Consider the following 18862-nt stretch of genomic DNA (forward strand, 5'->3'; position numbering starts at 1 on the left):
TTAACCCATAAATGAGAATTTATTCTAGAAAGCCAAAAATGTGATTTTTATGGCTTAATATGATAGAGGAGATTGAGACGAGAATTTCGGTACCAATTTTATAAAAATCGGACCAAAATTGGATCGAACGGGCCAAACCGGGCCAACCGGACCCAAAGTGAACCCTTGGCCCAACTAAACTAAACCAAAACCCTAGTTTTCAGCACTCTCTCTCCTCACAAAACTTTCTTTTGCTGGAGACTTCTGGATTAGCGAAGATCCTTTGTTCTGGGGACTCTGTTTTAGTTTATATGTTTTGCCTAGATACTTTTATCTCCATTAAATAATACAAACTGTGATGACTCCTCTTATGAGAGATTTTGGAGAATAGGTTTTATGTATTTGTGTCCCTTTGGGGTTTCCTTTGGGGTTTTCCTTATCTTTATCATATGTATATATTGCTATGCTCGGACCGGTTATCTTCGCAGCCGGATTTTGAGCCTTGATATTCCTGTTTTTGACACTCCTTTGTATATATATAATCTCGCGTTGGTTATCCTTGTTCGTTACGTTATCGATCGGAGTGTTGCGCTTTCGAGTTGCGATTTTTGTTTACCCCTTTTTCTACAAAGGTTCCTAGTTATAATCAATCATTCATACTACTATACGTACTAAATTTTTATTTTAGAGTTCGTAATACCTTGCCATCTCTGAATTATGACTTAAGCATAAGACTCTGTATGGTAGGGTGTTACAGCTGCAAGCTCAGTTATCTTTACAGAACAATCCTGGACTCCAGGTGACCTAATTCAGGCCAAAGATCGTGCTCATAGAATTGGTCAGGTATTCTTACACTCATTAAGTAGAAAGGAGAGAGTTGTTACTAGTTGCATGACAACATTAAGAAAACAGATAATCTTAAATGAAAAGAACTCTCATATCTAAATTTTTGAGTAGTAAAGACAACATGTGCTCTTCCATTTTTTGTCTAGTTAGTTCTTGTTTACAGGTCTCATCAGTAAATATATACTAGTTGGCAAATGATACGGTTGATGACATCATTTGGTAGGTTCTATTGTTTCTGCAATCTTTCGCTGCTTGGTATAGCATTTACTTAACATTTATTATGTATTGATGATTAAATTTTTACGCCTTAGGGATGGTGCAATTCAAACTGGATAATTTGGGGCAGGTACATTTCTACATCTTCTTGAACTATCATATGTAATGCAAAATGTACATAATGCTTAGTTTCAAGGTTTTAATTCTGGTTTATATTTATATTTTGTCAAGATCTATACTCAAGCAGTATTTGAAAGTTACTTTTTGATGTTTTTGAGGAACCATTCTGAATTTTAGTTATTGAAAAATCAGATGAGATGCCCATGAGAACACCTTAGCTGTGTCAAATAATCAGCCATTGAGTATCCCTGCAAAGCGTACTACTATTGAGCATAGGCCTTCAAAGCAGAGAACTCTTGACCAGTTTGTCAAAAGATGTGATAACGTGGATAGGTCGGAAGTCGGAACATCATCCTGACCGGAAACGGCCCTCTCGGTCATGACTTGTGAGATATGCAAAATGAATTTCCATTTTCACAGATACATGGCCAGTGGCAAGTGAATAGGAACTTAAATGTTGACTACATGCAGAAGTTTCCCTGTAGTATTAACCAGATGTGCTTACATGGGGAATTCACCTGTGATGACACAAATGCCGTTTTGAAGCTGAAATCCATTGTACAACAAATAATAGATTGAGTAGAACTGGCTACACTAAACTATGTTACTTGTACTGGAGATAATGGTTTGAATATGTGAAATATGTATTGGAAGAAAATGTTGATAAAGTCACCCATTAGATTTTAGGTTTCCACTTCTTGTTCTTAAATTTTTGCTCCCCTATGTTTTGTTTTAGTTTGGGGCTCTGTACAGAGTATGACATTATCATATATGAATGAGAGTTGTAAATTTCTTTACTCCATATGCATGTATCATTATATTTTGTAGAAATAATCATCTCTTGAAAGAATAGACTCATAGAACCCCTTTATAGCACTTCAGTTAAAACTGACAACCACACATTGGCTTATTTTGTTTAGGAACATGACCTATTCTGATAATGTTACTTTTCTCCCTAAATTCATACAGAATGACATTATAAAAATAATATTATTCTTTAATCATTTAGAAACTTGATTTGAATTTTTGTAACCCAGACTGAAGATTATTTTCCCTTCATCATCATTCTTATTATTTTCTTATTTTCTTAATCTAATCAATAAGAGAAAGTATAGGGAGCCAATGACCTAAGCATACAATAGAGGTTTAGAGAGTATTAGAGATATAATCATTAGTGTTACCTTTTTCTATCAGCTGAAACTTTTGGGATGAGTAGTATCATGACATGATATTAGAGCTTGAGATCCGAAAGGTCAAGAGTTTGATCTTTGGTGAATCCCAAAATCAGGTTAAACTTTTGGGATAAGTGACTGAGATGTTTATTATCCCTAGTATTCGGATGGAAACCATATGGGTGATGTTCATTTTTAACTCAATAGTCCATTATACACATTGTACAAATAGTCCATTGGCTCCCTAGCAGGACTCAATCAATAAAGTAATCAATCGATAATATTATAAATATGACTCAAATAAAAAATTTAAACTAAATTTTTCAAACAAGAACCATTCTAACTTTATGTGAAACTTCAAAATGTTTCTTTTGACATAATATGTGCGGGCTATTAGTTGTAAAAAGCAGTGAGTTGATCATTTAATATGATCAACAGCAATAATGCAAATATCTCAAAAAGTTTTGTATGAGCTAAAGAGAATATAGACACAACTCAAGCAATATCATATTCATATAGACATTAATATTTAATTCATTGTTCATTCATAATCCTATTGAAAACGACTAAGGATGATAATAAGCCACAAGAAATGTTACTAAAACGGAGTTGTCCTGTGCTGAAATCTTCCTCCCTTAGTAGGTGGCCAAACAAACGCATGGCGCATATAATTAGTAAGCCCACAGTTCTCCATGGTGAAGACACTCTTCCTATGGACAGTCACTTGTAAGAAATCTTGCTCCATGGGAGGAGCCCCACTGTCAAGTTGCAATGCTGCAACGTCCTTCAACATGGACAGTGTGAAAACTGAGATGCATTGCTTGGATGAATCCGGTTCAAAATGCAACAGCTCTGCAGAGTGTATTGCACACAGCTTCCCGTTGCCAAGGTCAACAAAATTGAATCTGCCCGGTTCTTCCGATTCTTCCATTGGAGGTTGAATACCCTCAAAACCCACATCAAGGTATTGGTATAATGCGACTAGGCCATTCTGGTGGTTAACGAGAATGGCAAGGACCTTGTCCAAATGTGTATGAGGAGATTTCATCACATACTCATGTGTAAGGCAAATGGTGTAGTTGCTGCTGCCAAGACCCGGAAGGGACACAGAAATGTGTGGGGAATAAGTAACACAACAGTGGTCATCACCGCTAATGAGCCTACCCTGTAGGAAGTTCGAAAGATTGTTATCAGCGGCAGACTTATCCATCCAAGTCTCTTTTATGGGGTCGAAGCGGGCCAAACAAGAGTCACTCTCAGTGGACGATAAAAAAAAGAGGTTGTTGTCGAGGACGAAGATGGTATTGTCGACAAGTGGCTCGAAGCTAATAGCCGGAGGAGCCATTAACGGTTTCCAAACTCTAGAACCAGAACAAAGAACATAAAATCCAGATGAATCTTTGACCCGTGGTTTCAGATTTATATAGAAGTAAACATCGCCTGAGCCTGGCGTGTTTGCGATGTATGATTCGTCAAAAGGAAAGGGTGCACCATCCAGTGATCCCGTACGCGCAAATCTTCCCTCCTCAAATTTGATTTCGAAGATTGGCCAGGGGACCAGATTCACCATGGAAATGGATTTGCTTCTGTGAATTTCAGGCGGCAGGCTGGACGGCGCTATATAGATCTTGGAGTCGAACTCGAAGGGACACATATCAGGCTCTGGAAGATCCAAACACAACTCGAACCGTGGTGGAGGTAAACAAGTCCAATCTATGACATCAACTTCTTCCTTTAAATTGCTCAGTTTGATCACGATCAACTTTTTATATGTCACAAGGCAAAGGCACGCTTCCTTCGCCATTTCAACCTGCTCAGTTTTTCGTCTTTTTGACTCAGCAGCATCCAATTCCGCCATCACTCTCTCCGATCAAACGAGATCGGTGGTGCTGCGGCAGCAAAAAGCTAGGATTAGGGTAAAGCACTAGAAAGTTAAAAGATGAAAAATGGGGCTGTTGACGAGCAACCAGGGTTTCGAATATCTACTTATTCTCTCTCTCTCTCTCTCTATATATATATATATATTAACTTAATTTTTATATTTTTATTTTTAAAAGGAAAAATAGACAAAAGTACACCCGAATTTTCACACGGTGGACAGATGTACTCCTCAATTTTTTAATAAGTCATTTGCACATACGAATATAAAATTTCGTTGTCAATTCTACCCTTCCGTAGCCTGAGTAATTTTTAAAGTGGTGGTGGAGGCTAGGTGGCACGGTATTGTGTGATGTGGCTAATTTGGGGGGACACAGTGAAAAATAGAAATATTACATTATGAATTTTGTTGAAATATTTATAAGAAAAAGGGCATAATTAAATCACTGTTCATCCTCTTCCTTCTCCAATTCCTTCAAATCCTAATACAGGGTGAAAAAAAACTAACCAAAGTTGCAATCAAACTCATAAGCCAGCATCTCCCAATCCTACTCCTACAACCCAATCAATACCACAACCCAAAATTCCAAATGTCAACCAAAACACGACCCAACAGGAAAAGTGAATCAGAAGTCCCACCTCCTAATAGTTCCCAGCAAGAAGGTAAGAGCATCGTATAAGAGGCCAGCACCAATTGGTCAAAAGTTTGTGCAAGAAGAAAGGAATGAGGTATCAAAGATCTTTGTTCCTTGTGTGGAGTCTGATTCCTCTTATTCATAAACAAAATCAAAATTCACATGCCTCAATGAAGAAGCAATCTTTCGCGGTTCCACTACTCAAGCACCACTGCGTCAAGTCCATGCAGACACTTGTCATGGTTATAGTCAAACTTCTTCTTCTTTCTATTTTTTGGGGTAGAAGACGAGCCACCACAACCACTAGCACAAGCATGAGGTATATTCTTCCTTCGTTGGGAGTGTTACATCTTGATACATTAGAGTTTACAAAACCCCTATTACGACAGATAGGAAGAAGATGTACAGAGGAAAATGAAGAGAATGAAGGAAGAATTTTTTTCACCCTGTGTTAGGGTTCTTAGTGTTCAAAGGAATTGGAGAAGGAAGAGGATGAACGGTGGTTCTATTGTGCCATTTTCTTATATTTATTTCAATAAATTTAATAATGTAATAATTCTATTTTCTACTGTGTCACCCCAAATTAGCCACATCACACAATACTGTGTCACCTGATTTCTATCACTGCCGAAAAAATTACTCAGACCACGGAAGGGTAGAATTAACAACGGAATTTTATATTCGTGTGTGCAAATTATTCATTAAAAAATTGAAGAGTACATCTATCCACCGTGTGAAAATTCGAGTGTACTTTTGTCTATTTTTCTTTTTAAAATTATAAATTTGATGGAATAATTTAAAAATTAAAAATAAAAAATATTTAAAATCATATAAAAATTTTAATATTTATTTAACTTTAGAATGTATAAAAATTTATAAATTTGAATCAAATAATATATTAAAAAAATTATGTGTAACAAAATAGAAATAAATATTTATAAACGTTAAGTACAAATTAATTATTTATAAGTATTATTAATTTTATTTTTTTTATAATATTTAATTTGAAACAAAATATTCGTTATCTTCATGCATAATTTTAATAAAAAAATATTTATTTTTTTAATTTTATATTTAATTTTTTAAATTATTTTTAATTTTATTTTTATTTTTAAAATTATTAATTTATATTGTCTTTTTTTTTCGTTTTCTTCTTTTATTTTTTTTCATCCGATCATAATTAATTATCATCTTTATAGCAATTTTTAATATTTTCTATCACTTGGATCTATGACCTTTCATTCGATTAACTTTTATGAATTATTGAAATTTTATTAAAAGAATTTTTAGTGTGTCTTTTAAAACTTTAAATTATTTGTACATTTGAGTATATTATTGAGCGATGTATTGTATGTAATTTTTACATCAGTTTTCAATGGAATTAAATTATAAATCAAGTTATTTTGTGTGTATTTTTTAAGATTCTAAAAATCAGACTTGATTAACCGATTCAATTGAATTAATCGGGAATTTAAAATACTAAAATTATATGAACTTGAAAAATTTTCTTGTACTGGTATTTCTCTCCAGTTGTTCTCCAAAAGATATAACCGAAATTGCTGAAGTAAAAAATAATTTAAGATTTCATTAAATAAATAACAATACTACTATATGTCAAGATAATATTGTTCTTAATTTATTTATTTTTCTTTTTTGTTTACTGTTACATGAGAAAGCATGTAGAGTTAATTTGTTAGAATAGTTAGTAGCTGAGTTAGTTGTAAATAATAGTTAGTTAGGAGGCTAATTGTTGTTATTTAAGAGTTGTAGCCAGCTGTAAAAATTAGTTAGAAACCCAATTCAATGAAATTAGTTTTGAGACTGTGAGAGAACTCCGATTTTCTCTCTGGTCACAATTTTCTCATCTTGTGAAGTTCTTCCAGTTCCTTCCTGAACACTTTACCATTTTAACATGGTGCGGTGAGCATGGAAGGAAGAAATTAGCGAGGAATTGAACTTCAAAAAAGATGAATCGGCAGGAATTTCGTTGAATTTCACTATTCTTAGATTTTTCCTTCCCCTTCCTGAATCTTCTTTCATTCTTCGTCTTCTTTCTTCCTCCTCTACTATTTTCTAATCTTCCTTTTTCAGACTCAAACAATAGAGACTAATGAGATTTGTGTTGCTTGAACAAGATTCAAAGATTCAGGTAACCATTTCCGATTAGCGAGTCTTAGGAAGAAGATTGCGCAATTGATTACGAATTCCAGCATCAGTCGCAAATGGCATCAGAGGTGAATCCAACAATCGATCTACAAACGCTGAGAAGTCTTCTAAATCAGCTAAATCAGATGCAGTCAAATTCAAATAGGAACCTTCAGAATCCAGCTTTAGATCCGGTAAGTCCATATTTCTTGCATTTTGGAGAAAATTCGGGGACAGCCCTAATTCCTATTGCATTAGAGCACAACAATTATCAAGTATGGGAGAGAGCAATGTGGAGAGCGTTGAGAGGAAAGAACAAGATCAGGTTCATAGATGGTTCACTTCAGCGACCAACACAAGGAGATCCATTGTTTGATGCATGGGAGAGATGCAATACATTCGTAGTTTCGTGGATTAATCACTCATTGAGTCTTAACATAGCTAAAAGCGTCCTTTGGATCGACTCGGCGGAAAAACTATGGAAAGAACTGAAAAAATGTTACTGCCAAGGAGACATGTACAAAATTGCTGAGTTGGAAGAAGAGATGTTTGCAAGCAAGCAAGGAGAACTATCTGTGACAGATTATTACACGCAATTGAAAACAATATGGGAAGAACTAGAGAACTTTTGCCCTGTACCAAACTGTTCAAGATGCATTGATATGTGCACTTGCGAGCTTAGTATCATGAGGAAATACAGAGAAGAATCCCAAGTGGTAAGGTTCTTGAGAGGATTAAGTGACCAATTCGCCACTGTGAGATCACAAATCATGCTGATGATGCCAATGCCGAAGCTAGAATCTGTGTTTGCCTCTATTTTACAGCAAGAAAGACAGCTAAATATGCCTGAAACCCTAGACAACAATGCACTAATGATGAATGCAAGAAGCAGTAGTGAAGCTCAAGAAGTGAGGTTAATAATGGCAATATGAGAGGCAGAGGGGGCAGAGACAGAGGAGGAAGAAGTCAAAAATAGTGCACCTACTGTGAAAAACTAGGGCACTTAATTGACGTATGCTACAAGAAGCATGAATATCCTCCTAATCTCAAGAACAATCAAAGCTCATTCAACAACATAGTTGCTGAAGATGATGATGAAGACAGCAACATGCAGATACAGTCCCAGAAAGAAATGGATGATAGGTCTGAGCCTTATTTTACTTTAGAGCAGAGGGAAGCATTGCTTGCTCTTCTGCAAAACCAAGAATCTCAGCCAAGGCATAGCATCAATCAGATTAGCACCACTACTCTCCCGTCCAACAAAGGTATATCCTATATCATGTCACTTTCTGTTTTTAGCCCAAGATCCTGGGTCATTGACTCAGGTGCCACAAACCATGTAGCTTACTCACACAAACCCTTCCACAGAATTTATAAAATTAACCCTGTGATCATTAACATGCCTGATGGAACTAGAACAATTGCAACACTAGCAGGAAATGTTATTTTTCATAAAAATTTGGAACTGTTTAATGTGTTTTACATTCCAACTTTTAAATTCAATTTGATATCGGTTTCAAAATTAACTCTGGATTTTGAATGTCAATTGATTTTTGATGAAAATGGTTGTGCAATTCAGAAAAAGAAAACATTGAAGACAGTTGGTGTAGCTGAACAGCGAAGTGGATTGTATGCATTTGAAAAACTTCAACCTGTTTCAGCTACATCAAATTCAGCATGCATCAATACACACACATCACATTCATCATATCCTGACCATTTCGCACTATGGCATCTTAGGTTAGGGCATTTGCCGAATCATAGAATAAAGGTGATGCAAGGGGCATACACTGATTTACAGTTTTCTAGTTGTAATAAGCCATGTGACTCTTGTCACTATGCAAAACAAAAGAGAAATTTCTTTGTACCAAGAATTACACAAAGTAAGAATCGATTTGATATTGTGCATATTGATATTTGGGGTCCAATAAACACTGTATCAATTTATGGTTTTAAGTACTTCTTAACGATAATAGATGATAAAAGTAGATTCACTTGGATTTACTTCATGAAAGGAAAAAGTGAAGCTGCTGAATTAGTTAAAAATTTTGTCAAATTAATTGAAATTCAATTTGGTATCACTATCAAGAAGATTAGAACAGATAATGGACCTGAATTTAAGATTAATGCTTTCTATGCACTAAAGGGAATCATACATCAAACATCATGCGTTGGGACGCCTCAACAGAATGGAATAGTTGAGAGGAAACATCAGCATATTTCAAAAATAACAAGAGCACTGATGTTTCACTCCAACTTGCCCAAGAAATTTTGGAATTATGCTGTGGCACATTCAGTTCACTTGATGAATAGAATTCCCGAAACATTCTAAAAAATGTCTCACCATATCAATTGTTATATGATAAACAGCCAGATATTTCATATCTCAGAATCTTTGGATGTTTGGTGTATGCATCTACACTAGTGAATCATAGAAGCAAACTAGATAAGAGGGCTAGGAAGTGTGTCTATCTTGGTATAAAGGAAGGGGTTAAAGGACACTTACTGTATGATCTTAGCAGTAGAGATATCTTCATTTTAAGAAACACTATTTTTTATGAATTTGTTTTGCCTTTTACAATTCAAGAAACTGTACAAAATGAGAAAGTTGAGCATGAAACACATCCAGATTTTTGTATACATGATTTACATACATTTGATGATCCCTTGTGCATTGAGATTCAACAGTCACACACACAACAAACTGCATCTAGGACCTCACCTTTAGATCATGCACCATCAACACCATCAGCATCCTCTCATACAAATATTCAATCTTTACACACTCCCACTATACAACCATTAAGAAGGTCCACTAGGGAGACAAAAAGATCAGCATACCTTGCTGATTTTCAATGCATGACTACTTCATCAGCTCTATTAGCTACACCAGATTTTAGCACAACTCATCCTTCACAATGTCTTCATGAAAAATTTTTTGAACATCAGTTTGACATTATTCATGATCTAAAACAAAATTTCTTTGAACATTCTACCCTGCTATTTTTTGAATCCGCAATACCAGATTCAACCTTACCCCTCATTCCATTATGTCCATCCTCCATTGAATTTGTCAATCAAACCACCTTTCAGCCAATACACACTGAACCAAAATGCTATGCTGAGGCTGTCACTAATCCAAAATGGCAAGAAGCGATCAATGTGGAGTTAAATGCTCTAAAAGAAAATAAGACTTGGACTCTAACACCTCTTCCAGCTAGAAAAAGAACTGTAGGTTGCAGATGGGTGTTTAAATTGAAGCTCAATGCTGATGGAACAGTGGAATGCCACAAGGCCAGATTAGTGGCACAGGGCTTCACCCAGACGGTTGGGGTGGACTATCTTGAAACATTTTGCCCTGTTGTGAAGATGACAACCCTTCGAATCTTGCTTGCCATTGCAGCAGTCAAAGGCTGGTTCGTGCATCAATTGGATGTCAACACGGCCTTTCTACACGGGGATCTTGCTGAAGAGGTTTATATGAAGCCTCCTCCTGGACTTTCCCTCTCTGATCTGGGACTGGTATGCAAGTTAGATCGCTTCCTTTATGGCTTAAAACAAGCCAGCAGGCAGTGGAACACCAAGCTTACTTCCACTCTTCTTTCGATTGGTTACTGTTAGTCTCGAAGCGACTATAGCCTTTTCACCAAATCTACAGATTCTAGTTTCACAGTTATACTAGTATATGTTGATGATCTAATTGTTTCAGGGGATGACATGGCAGAAATCACTTTTATCAAACAGCATTTGCATCATTTGTTCAAGATCAAAGACATTGGTGAACTCAAGTTCTTTCTTGGCTTGGAGGTGATTCGAAGCAAGAGGGGGATCATGGCGAATCAAAAGAAATACTGCCTCAATCTCTTGAAGGATTATAACCTACTAAATGCCAAGCCAGCAGCAACACCAATGGACTACACCATCAAATTGAGTAAGACTTCAGAAAATCCGTTGCAGTCCAATACAGAGTATAGGAAGCTGATTGGAAAATTGATCTATTTGACCAATACTAGGCCAGAAATTGGATATGCTGTTGGGAGACTAAGTCAATACTTGGATTGTCCCACAAACATACACTTTGAAGCAGCATTGAGAGTTTTGAGATACTTAGGAGGAACACCGACAAAGGGGCTAATGTTTGCAGCTGACACAAATTTGACACCCAATGGTTTTTCGGACAGCGATTGGGGCACTTGTTCAGATATAAGGAGATCAACCTCAGGCTATTGCTTCTTCATTGGCACTTCAATTGTGTCCAGGAAAAGTAAAAAACAGAATACGATTGCTAATTCTTCATGTGAGGCTGAATATAGGGCCCTAGCAATGGCCACACGGGAGGCACAGTGGATCACTTATGTGCTGCAAGATATGAGAGTAAAGCTAAAAAAACCCATTGGGATATACTGTGATAGTCAATCAGCATTGCATATTGCCGCTAATCCAGTATTCCATGAGAGAATCAAACATATAGAGATGGATTGTCACATTGTGAGAGATAAATGGCAAGAGCAAGTCACAAAGCTGCTACCTATCTCCACCCACAATCAAGTGGCAGACATATTGACAAAAGTATTGGCTCCCAATCAGTTTCAATAATGTTTGAGCAAGCTGAGAATGATGGAAAGCATCGATTCTAGCTTGAGAGGGGGTGTTACATGAGAAAGCATGTAGAGTTAATTTGTTAGAATAGTTAGTAGCTGAGTTAGTTGTAAATAATAGTTAGTTAGGAGGTTAATTGTTGTTATTTAAGAGTTGTAGCTAGCTGTAAAATTAGTTAGAAACCCAATTCAATGAAATTAATTTTGAGACTGTGAGAAAACCCCGATTTCCTCTCTGGTCACAATTTTCTCATCTTGTGAAGTTCTTCCAATTCCTTCCTGAACGCTTTACCATTTCAACATTTACATTTACTTCATATGTTGGATTGATCTAGGTAGAAATTCTAAATGGTATAGATATTCGACAAGTAACAATTGGTTTGCAGATCTTAAAATTTACCAAAGAGATTTATGTTAGGAGGCTCAACATTCACCTGACATACGCTCACTCTGTGACGGTGAGCATAATAGAATAATTCTTGTTACAAAATTAAAAAAAATCATCATGCCAACACATGTTACTTATGTTCAAACATCTTCCAACATTTAACAAAAACAAACAGTAATATGTTTGTTCGTTTATTAGTATACAATCATGATTCTATATTTTCCAACATAAATTTAAGTATAGTAATTATTAGTCTTTGTTTGCTACATTACTTGACCCAACTCATTTATTCAAGGGAAGTATAATTCCACTTTAATTTTATACAATAAATACGACCAAAAAAATAATTAAAAAAAGAACATACAATAGAGACATAATCTAAGAAAATACGCATCCTATAAATAATGACATCTCATCTCATGCATGAGATACCACGTGTCTCTATCCAATTATGATTTGTGAAACTTACTTGCAAAGTTTGTTCATGATATAAAAAACAATTATATTGCGGAAAAAATTAAGTTGAGGAACCATCCAAACTTAAAATACAAGAAGAGATCAATCCACCACAATAGAAAAAAATATCTATCACAATTCAATTTTTCGTTGCTCGTATTGTATAATTTATTTCTGTAAATGACAATCAAAAGAGTTGTTTGTAATATTTTAATGTTCATATCCAAATTAATGAACGTGAACATGTTATAAATGACTTCCAATATTGTGCTCTACATAACTTTTTGTGACATTAGAAATATAAAAATATATATGTATTTGTTTATAAATTTATAAATAGATTCATACTACTTGGTATATTGGCGCCCCTTCCCACTGGGACGCTCTTGGAGCAGATCTTATCACTAGACCTTAACACGAAATGAAAGCCTACAAAATTTGAAGCATGGACAATGTAACCAAAATTAAGTGTGTATGAGCATATTATTAACTCAATGGTTCAATGTACATTATACAAAAATGACTATTAAAATCAACGAAAAATTACAAAACTTAGATTTAACTACACAAAAATTCTAGTGAAAAATCAGAAACACAACTTAACAAAATATTACATACCGAAAATGGAGAACCTAACAAAAAACCAAAAAACAATCTCTCTTCATGGAGACGGAATTCAACAAAGAATTAAATTATTCAAAATTACTAGAAATTACCCACCTCAAAGACACAAATTATGCGAATTCGCACTATTAGAAAATTAGTTATTACAGACAGATATTTCCAACAAATTTTATCCCACGGAAATACAGAGGAAATTTCAGAGGGATTTTTTGTTGGAAAACAAAAAAAATGAATTAACATAAATTACAGATAGAAAAGAAAATCCGTCGATAATTCCGTCGGAAAAATTAATTTTTTCCGTAAAAATTGATTACAGACGAAAAATCCGTCTATAATTAAATAGGTAAAACACTACGTTTTATTAAATTATTACAGATAGATTTTCTGTCTATAATTTAAAAAAATTCCGTCGGAAATATTGAAATAAGGGATTTGCTTTAAGCCTGTCTCCTCATTTCACATGATACCTATCCGCGCCTCCACACCCCTCTCTTCCAAACGCTCCATCGGCGGCGCCTCTGCGCCTTGCACCACCGTCGCACTGAACTTCCATCACACCGAAGCTCCGTCACACCCCCTCCCGGCTCTTCTTCGTGTGTTGCTCGTGTCACTTTGTATCGAACCCTAATGTGCAGAAATCGCTCCGTTTCGATCTTGCCTCAGCTGTGCAGGTAACCCTAATCTCTTTCACACCTTTATCACTCTTCCTATTTACTGCTACACTGATGCCAACCTCTCCTCCTATTTGCCATTTTCCGTCGAGCTTTTCTGCATCTCATCCGATTCACCACCTCTCCTCGAACTTTGCAGCACGCTGCCGTCCTTCTAGTCTTGGTATGGTTTCTGTGGTCCAGTTCTTATTGTTTTTGCTATCCTCTTACGCATGCATAGCTATTTTGTTTTATTTTTCTTTTGCTTTTTTTCTTTCTTTCTTTCTCCTTCATTTTCCTTCTCGCACTTCTGGATCTGCTACCACTCATAGAATTTCCTGTTCCAGAATATCGAGAATCTATCCTCAGATTCGGTTAATTTATGAACTTATCATTTTCAGTTTTCTGGATTTTTATTTTCATGTTTGAAATACTGATTGTGTAGATTTTGTTGTTCAAATAGTTCATTCTTTTTTCAGTTACTGAGATGATTATATGGCTTTAAGTCTAAAACATGAGCAATACAATAATGTCTGTGAGTAAAGTATAAAATATTTTCTATTGTAATGTTTTAGCTTGGAGTGTTCTATTTTACACACTATGAATTCTACATGCATCATAGATCAGCTTATTCTTCAATCCTATGCAAAGCAAGAGCTAATAGAATAGCAGTAATGTCTGTGAATATTTTACTTAGGAATTAAAACGTATAGATGGCATATGCAACTATATTTTACTTAAGATGAAACTATATTTATTAACTTGATGACTTTTTTTCTTTAGGAATTATTTGAGATCCCACGTGGCCAAGGTCGTAGTGGTGAAGACATTATTAGATTAGAAATTAGTATTCCTTTTCTAATTCAAATACAACATGAAGGTGTATAATTTTATTATGCAAGTGGATGTAAATTTTCAGGTGGCCACCAATTCATTCTCTGTTCATGTGATGGAAAAATTATTAGCTGTTGGTAACTCAGGAAGTTTATCTATGTCATTGCTTCAGAAGATTCATGGAAACCTCATAAAGGTTCAACATCTAATTTCTTTGCTTTGGGATACTGTAATATTCCTGTTTGCTATGGTGCACATGTTTAATCGTGAAGTTTTATTAAGATGTCAGGCTTCAAAAGAAAAAGCTACTAGCCAGAGCTTTTGGTTATATATATATGAAATCAGTTTTCACCTCATTGGCTATTTTATGTGTTTTCTAATTTACATGTATAAGCTCATTGACTTTAAAAATATTGTGCACTTGTGCTTGCTTGTTTCTGTACTTTATCTAGTAAAAACTGCTTGCAATTTTTTCATCATTTTGCTCAAAACTTGCTTACAGGAGGCCCATGACAAGTCAAGATATGTGACCAAGGCTCCTTCCATGAAGGGTTAGTATAATTCTGGTATGTTTTCTTAGTTTCTTCCTATATCAATAACCTACATATCAATATATACCTGCAAATCTATAAGATATATTGTTTCATGGGATCCACACAAGAGAAGATAGAAGAGGAATTGAGGGTTAAGATACTAATACCTACTTCAAAAGAAGATGATTTTGTTAGTAAGTTCCTCTGTTCCTGGCTGTACCTAAGTTACTGCCTAACTTGTATAGATCAAATTGAAATATTTATTTTCTATTATGCTTTCATTTTAACTTTGATATGGTTATGTCATAGCTGATTTAATATAATTCATTCACAATATAATATATTCGGTTCATGAGTGTTTCTTAACTCTATATATGTAGCACTTGATTGATTGAGAGACCAGCACATAGTAATTATATGTGCAGGAATCTTTCATTGGCTCAGTTGGTGGATTTTCATTTAAGTAGAGCCTCTTCCCTCTTACCAGCTTGACTCCTTACTACTGTGCCATAAGGAAATCCAATATCTAAATGATTTGTTGTAATGGTCTTTTGCAGCCATTGAGGGTACTTCTGTTGATAGTGTGAATTCAGCTGTAGAGAAGATATAGGCTATAATTGGTAGCTATTTACATAATCAATATAAAATATAGTTATTTTTATTGATATAATATAATATAATTAGATGCATATATAAAATTATTTTATATAACTAATAATCATCACTTAAATTTATTAATTAACTATATTTGTGTTTTGAAATAATAATGCAATTGTATTATAGGAAGTGCAAGGGTGGGACGGATTGTTATGAGTGCAGCAGTAGAGCATCTGACACCTGTGAGTTTGGAGTTAGGAGGAAAGTGTCCAGCATTGCTTTATTAAACAAGACACATAAAAACATCTGAAAAGGGAAAAAGAATTTTTGTTTTCTTATTAGTTTTGTTAATTAACTTGATTTGATATTTACTGCTATTATAATAGTGTTTGTCATGTCACTTCATTTCTTAAATAGATTAAAATGTGTAGCTTTAAGACATTTTTTTTATTTCTAGAATATAAACTGTTATATATACCTTTTAAACATTAAAACCTAGGGGATCAGAGTTGCTAAATATTGGCTTCCTCTTTAACTTCTCACTTGCAGAATTATAGAAGGATCAATCAGTTGCCGGTAAAGGAATGGATTCACAGCTTTAATTTTTTGTCAAACACTAAATAAAGATTAGGTGTAGTGGATTTTTAGGTTTTGATTAGATTAGGTTTAGTTAGATTTGTTTTTTTCTGATTTTAGTAATTAGTTTGATTTAAAATTTGTTGTTGAAACTTTTTGCCTCATGGTTTTTCAATTTTTGGTGTTTCCTTTCACTGTACTATCTTTTTTCTTTTGCTGCTGCTTCTTGCTGCAGTGTGATAGTGATTCTTCTACTTGGAGCTACATCAATGATCATGTTCATTTTCAATTTCATATAGGACAGTAAGTTTGACTTGCTTCAGTAATAGCATATTCTGGTTGTTTAATAATGTAGAACATATGCATCTAGATTCTTTAAACATTCTTACTTTTCATTGTTATAGGTGGTATGCTTCACTTGGGATGTATGATGTGGCTGTCAAGCATATGATGAAAATCTTGGCCTGCAGTCACCAATCCAAGGCAACACAGGAATTATTCCTTAGTGACTTTCTTCAAACTGTGAAGGTGATAGTGACTCTATTTCCTTTTCAGATCTCATGCTTAGAACCTGATTGTTAAAATAGTAAACTGCCAATAGTTTGATTTAATGTAATTCCTGATTGTCACCACTGAGCTCCAGGTTTCTCTATTTCTTTCTTTCCTCCTTTATTTATTTATTTATCACTTCACTTGATCATAAAAAACTAATTGGGGGTCATGTGAGATCTCTTCAACCGTGAACAAGATTGTTTGAATCATGGCTTAAATAGATTTTTGGTCTTACATATTTTTTCTTTTGGTAGTTTTGGTAAAAAAAAAAGTATTCAGAAGTGAAATTAGTCCCTTCTGTCATCCAAAATTAAAGATATTTGGATATGGTTACTTATCTTTGAATCATAGGAACCATAGGTTTAGTTTACCATAAAATTGTTAAATTTTACATGGATCATAACCTTATTTAAACCCTTAAGTTTTTATAATTTATAAACTTATTGAGGGAAAGTGATATTGAAAGAGCTTGATTATTTGGTTGGTTTATTAGGCTGAGATTTTCGTTGGTTGGACAATAGATCTATCTGTAACAAGTGTTGAAGAAAGGAGGATTTTTCCTTTTTTATTTTTATTTATTTATTTATTTATTTATTTTATGTCAAAGCATCGACCTGAATAAAAAAGTAGCTTACATATGATAGATAGATTTTGGTTTTTATGATGTTTGCCCTCAAAATTTGGTGTTTCCGTTGGCAACTTTTTAGATCTCATGTGTTTTCTGGTCAGAAAATGGAGTGAATTGCTATAACTGAAATAGCCACTGAATTCTGAATCTTATGTGAAGTAGTAACATTGAACTATTGAAAGCTGTGATATTGCTCTATTCAAATTTGTCTATAAAATTCAAATATACGACTGGGTAATGTTGCAGCAGGTGATGCAGAATTATATAATTTAAATGTTGCAGCAGGTGATGCAGAATCCTAACTTCATGACCATGGCTGAGCGCCTGGGTAATGCATTGATGCAGATATTTATAAACTTCCTGTACTCTGTTATATAAAATATCTATTGGTTGATAACATATCTATACTATCTATCTCAGGACCCATCTATGTCTTCCATGCTTGAAAGTCTTACTAGTCCTTCAAATAAAGATCAGCTTGAGGAGAGAATGGCACGCATAAAAGAAGATCCATCTTTGAAGCATATTTTAGATGAGATAGAGACTGGTGGTTGGTGCACAAATTGTGAATCACACTTTTCACAACTCGTACCACTAACCAGCAAGTGCACTGGGTCGTCCAAGTAATACCTTACGTGAGTAAGGGTCGAATCCCATGGAGATTGTTGGTTTGAAGCAATCTATGGTTATCTTGTAAATCTTAGTTAGGAAGTCAATTATGTTTATCAGTTGAATAGCGAATAAACAAGAGAGCATGGATTAAAGGTTACTTGTTATGCAGTAATGGAGAGTATGTTGGAGTTTTGGAGATGCTTTGTCTTCTGAATCTCTGCTTTCCTCTGTCTTCTGAATCACGCACGCATGTCCTCCTATGGCAAGCTGTGTGTAGGTGGATCACCGTTGTCAATGGCTACCATCCATCCTTCCAGTGAAAAGGGTCCAAGTGCGCTGTCACCGCACGGCTAATCATCTGCAGGTTCTCAGTCATACCGGAATAGGATCTACTATCCTTTTGTGTCTGTCACTACGCCCAGTACTCGCGAGTTTGAAGTTCGTCACAGCCATCCAATCCCAGAATCCTACTCGGAATACCACAGACAAGGTTTAGACTTTCCGGATTCTCATGAATGCCGCCATCAATCTAGCTTCTACCACGGAGATTCTGATTGAGGAATCTAAGAGATATTCATTCAATCTTATATAGAACGGAGGTGATTGTCAGACACACGTTCATGGATTGAGGAAGGTGATGAGTGTCACTGATCATCGCCTTCTCCATAGTTAGGCGCGAATGGATATCTTAGATAGGAACACGCATATTTGAATAGAAAACAGAAATACTTGCATTAATTCATTGAGACACAGCAGAGCTCCTCACCCCCAACAATGGAGTTTAGAGACTCATACCGTCAGAGAGTATAAAGTTTAGATCTGA

The 18862-nt window shown here is 35.0% G+C and overlaps 2 long non-coding RNA genes across 2 annotated transcripts; both read left to right on the forward strand.

The window, feature by feature from the left end:
- The first annotated feature begins 739 nt into the window (after positions 1-739).
- On the forward strand, positions 740-1979 carry LOC107485122 (uncharacterized). Its single transcript, XR_008005521.1, has 3 exons — positions 740-822; positions 1137-1171; positions 1354-1979. It is a non-coding gene; the product is annotated as an uncharacterized LOC107485122 (long non-coding RNA).
- A 12037-nt stretch (positions 1980-14016) lies between these two features.
- Positions 14017-17979, forward strand: LOC127744577 (uncharacterized). The gene is made up of 5 exons (XR_008005522.1): positions 14017-14081; positions 14187-15268; positions 16652-16775; positions 17674-17755; positions 17848-17979. It is a non-coding gene; the product is annotated as an uncharacterized LOC127744577 (long non-coding RNA).
- The last annotated feature ends 883 nt before the right edge of the window (positions 17980-18862 follow it).

This window comes from Arachis duranensis, unplaced genomic scaffold (assembly GCF_000817695.3).
Source record: "Arachis duranensis cultivar V14167 unplaced genomic scaffold, aradu.V14167.gnm2.J7QH unplaced_Scaffold_608113, whole genome shotgun sequence".
Taxonomy (NCBI): domain Eukaryota; kingdom Viridiplantae; phylum Streptophyta; class Magnoliopsida; order Fabales; family Fabaceae; genus Arachis; species Arachis duranensis.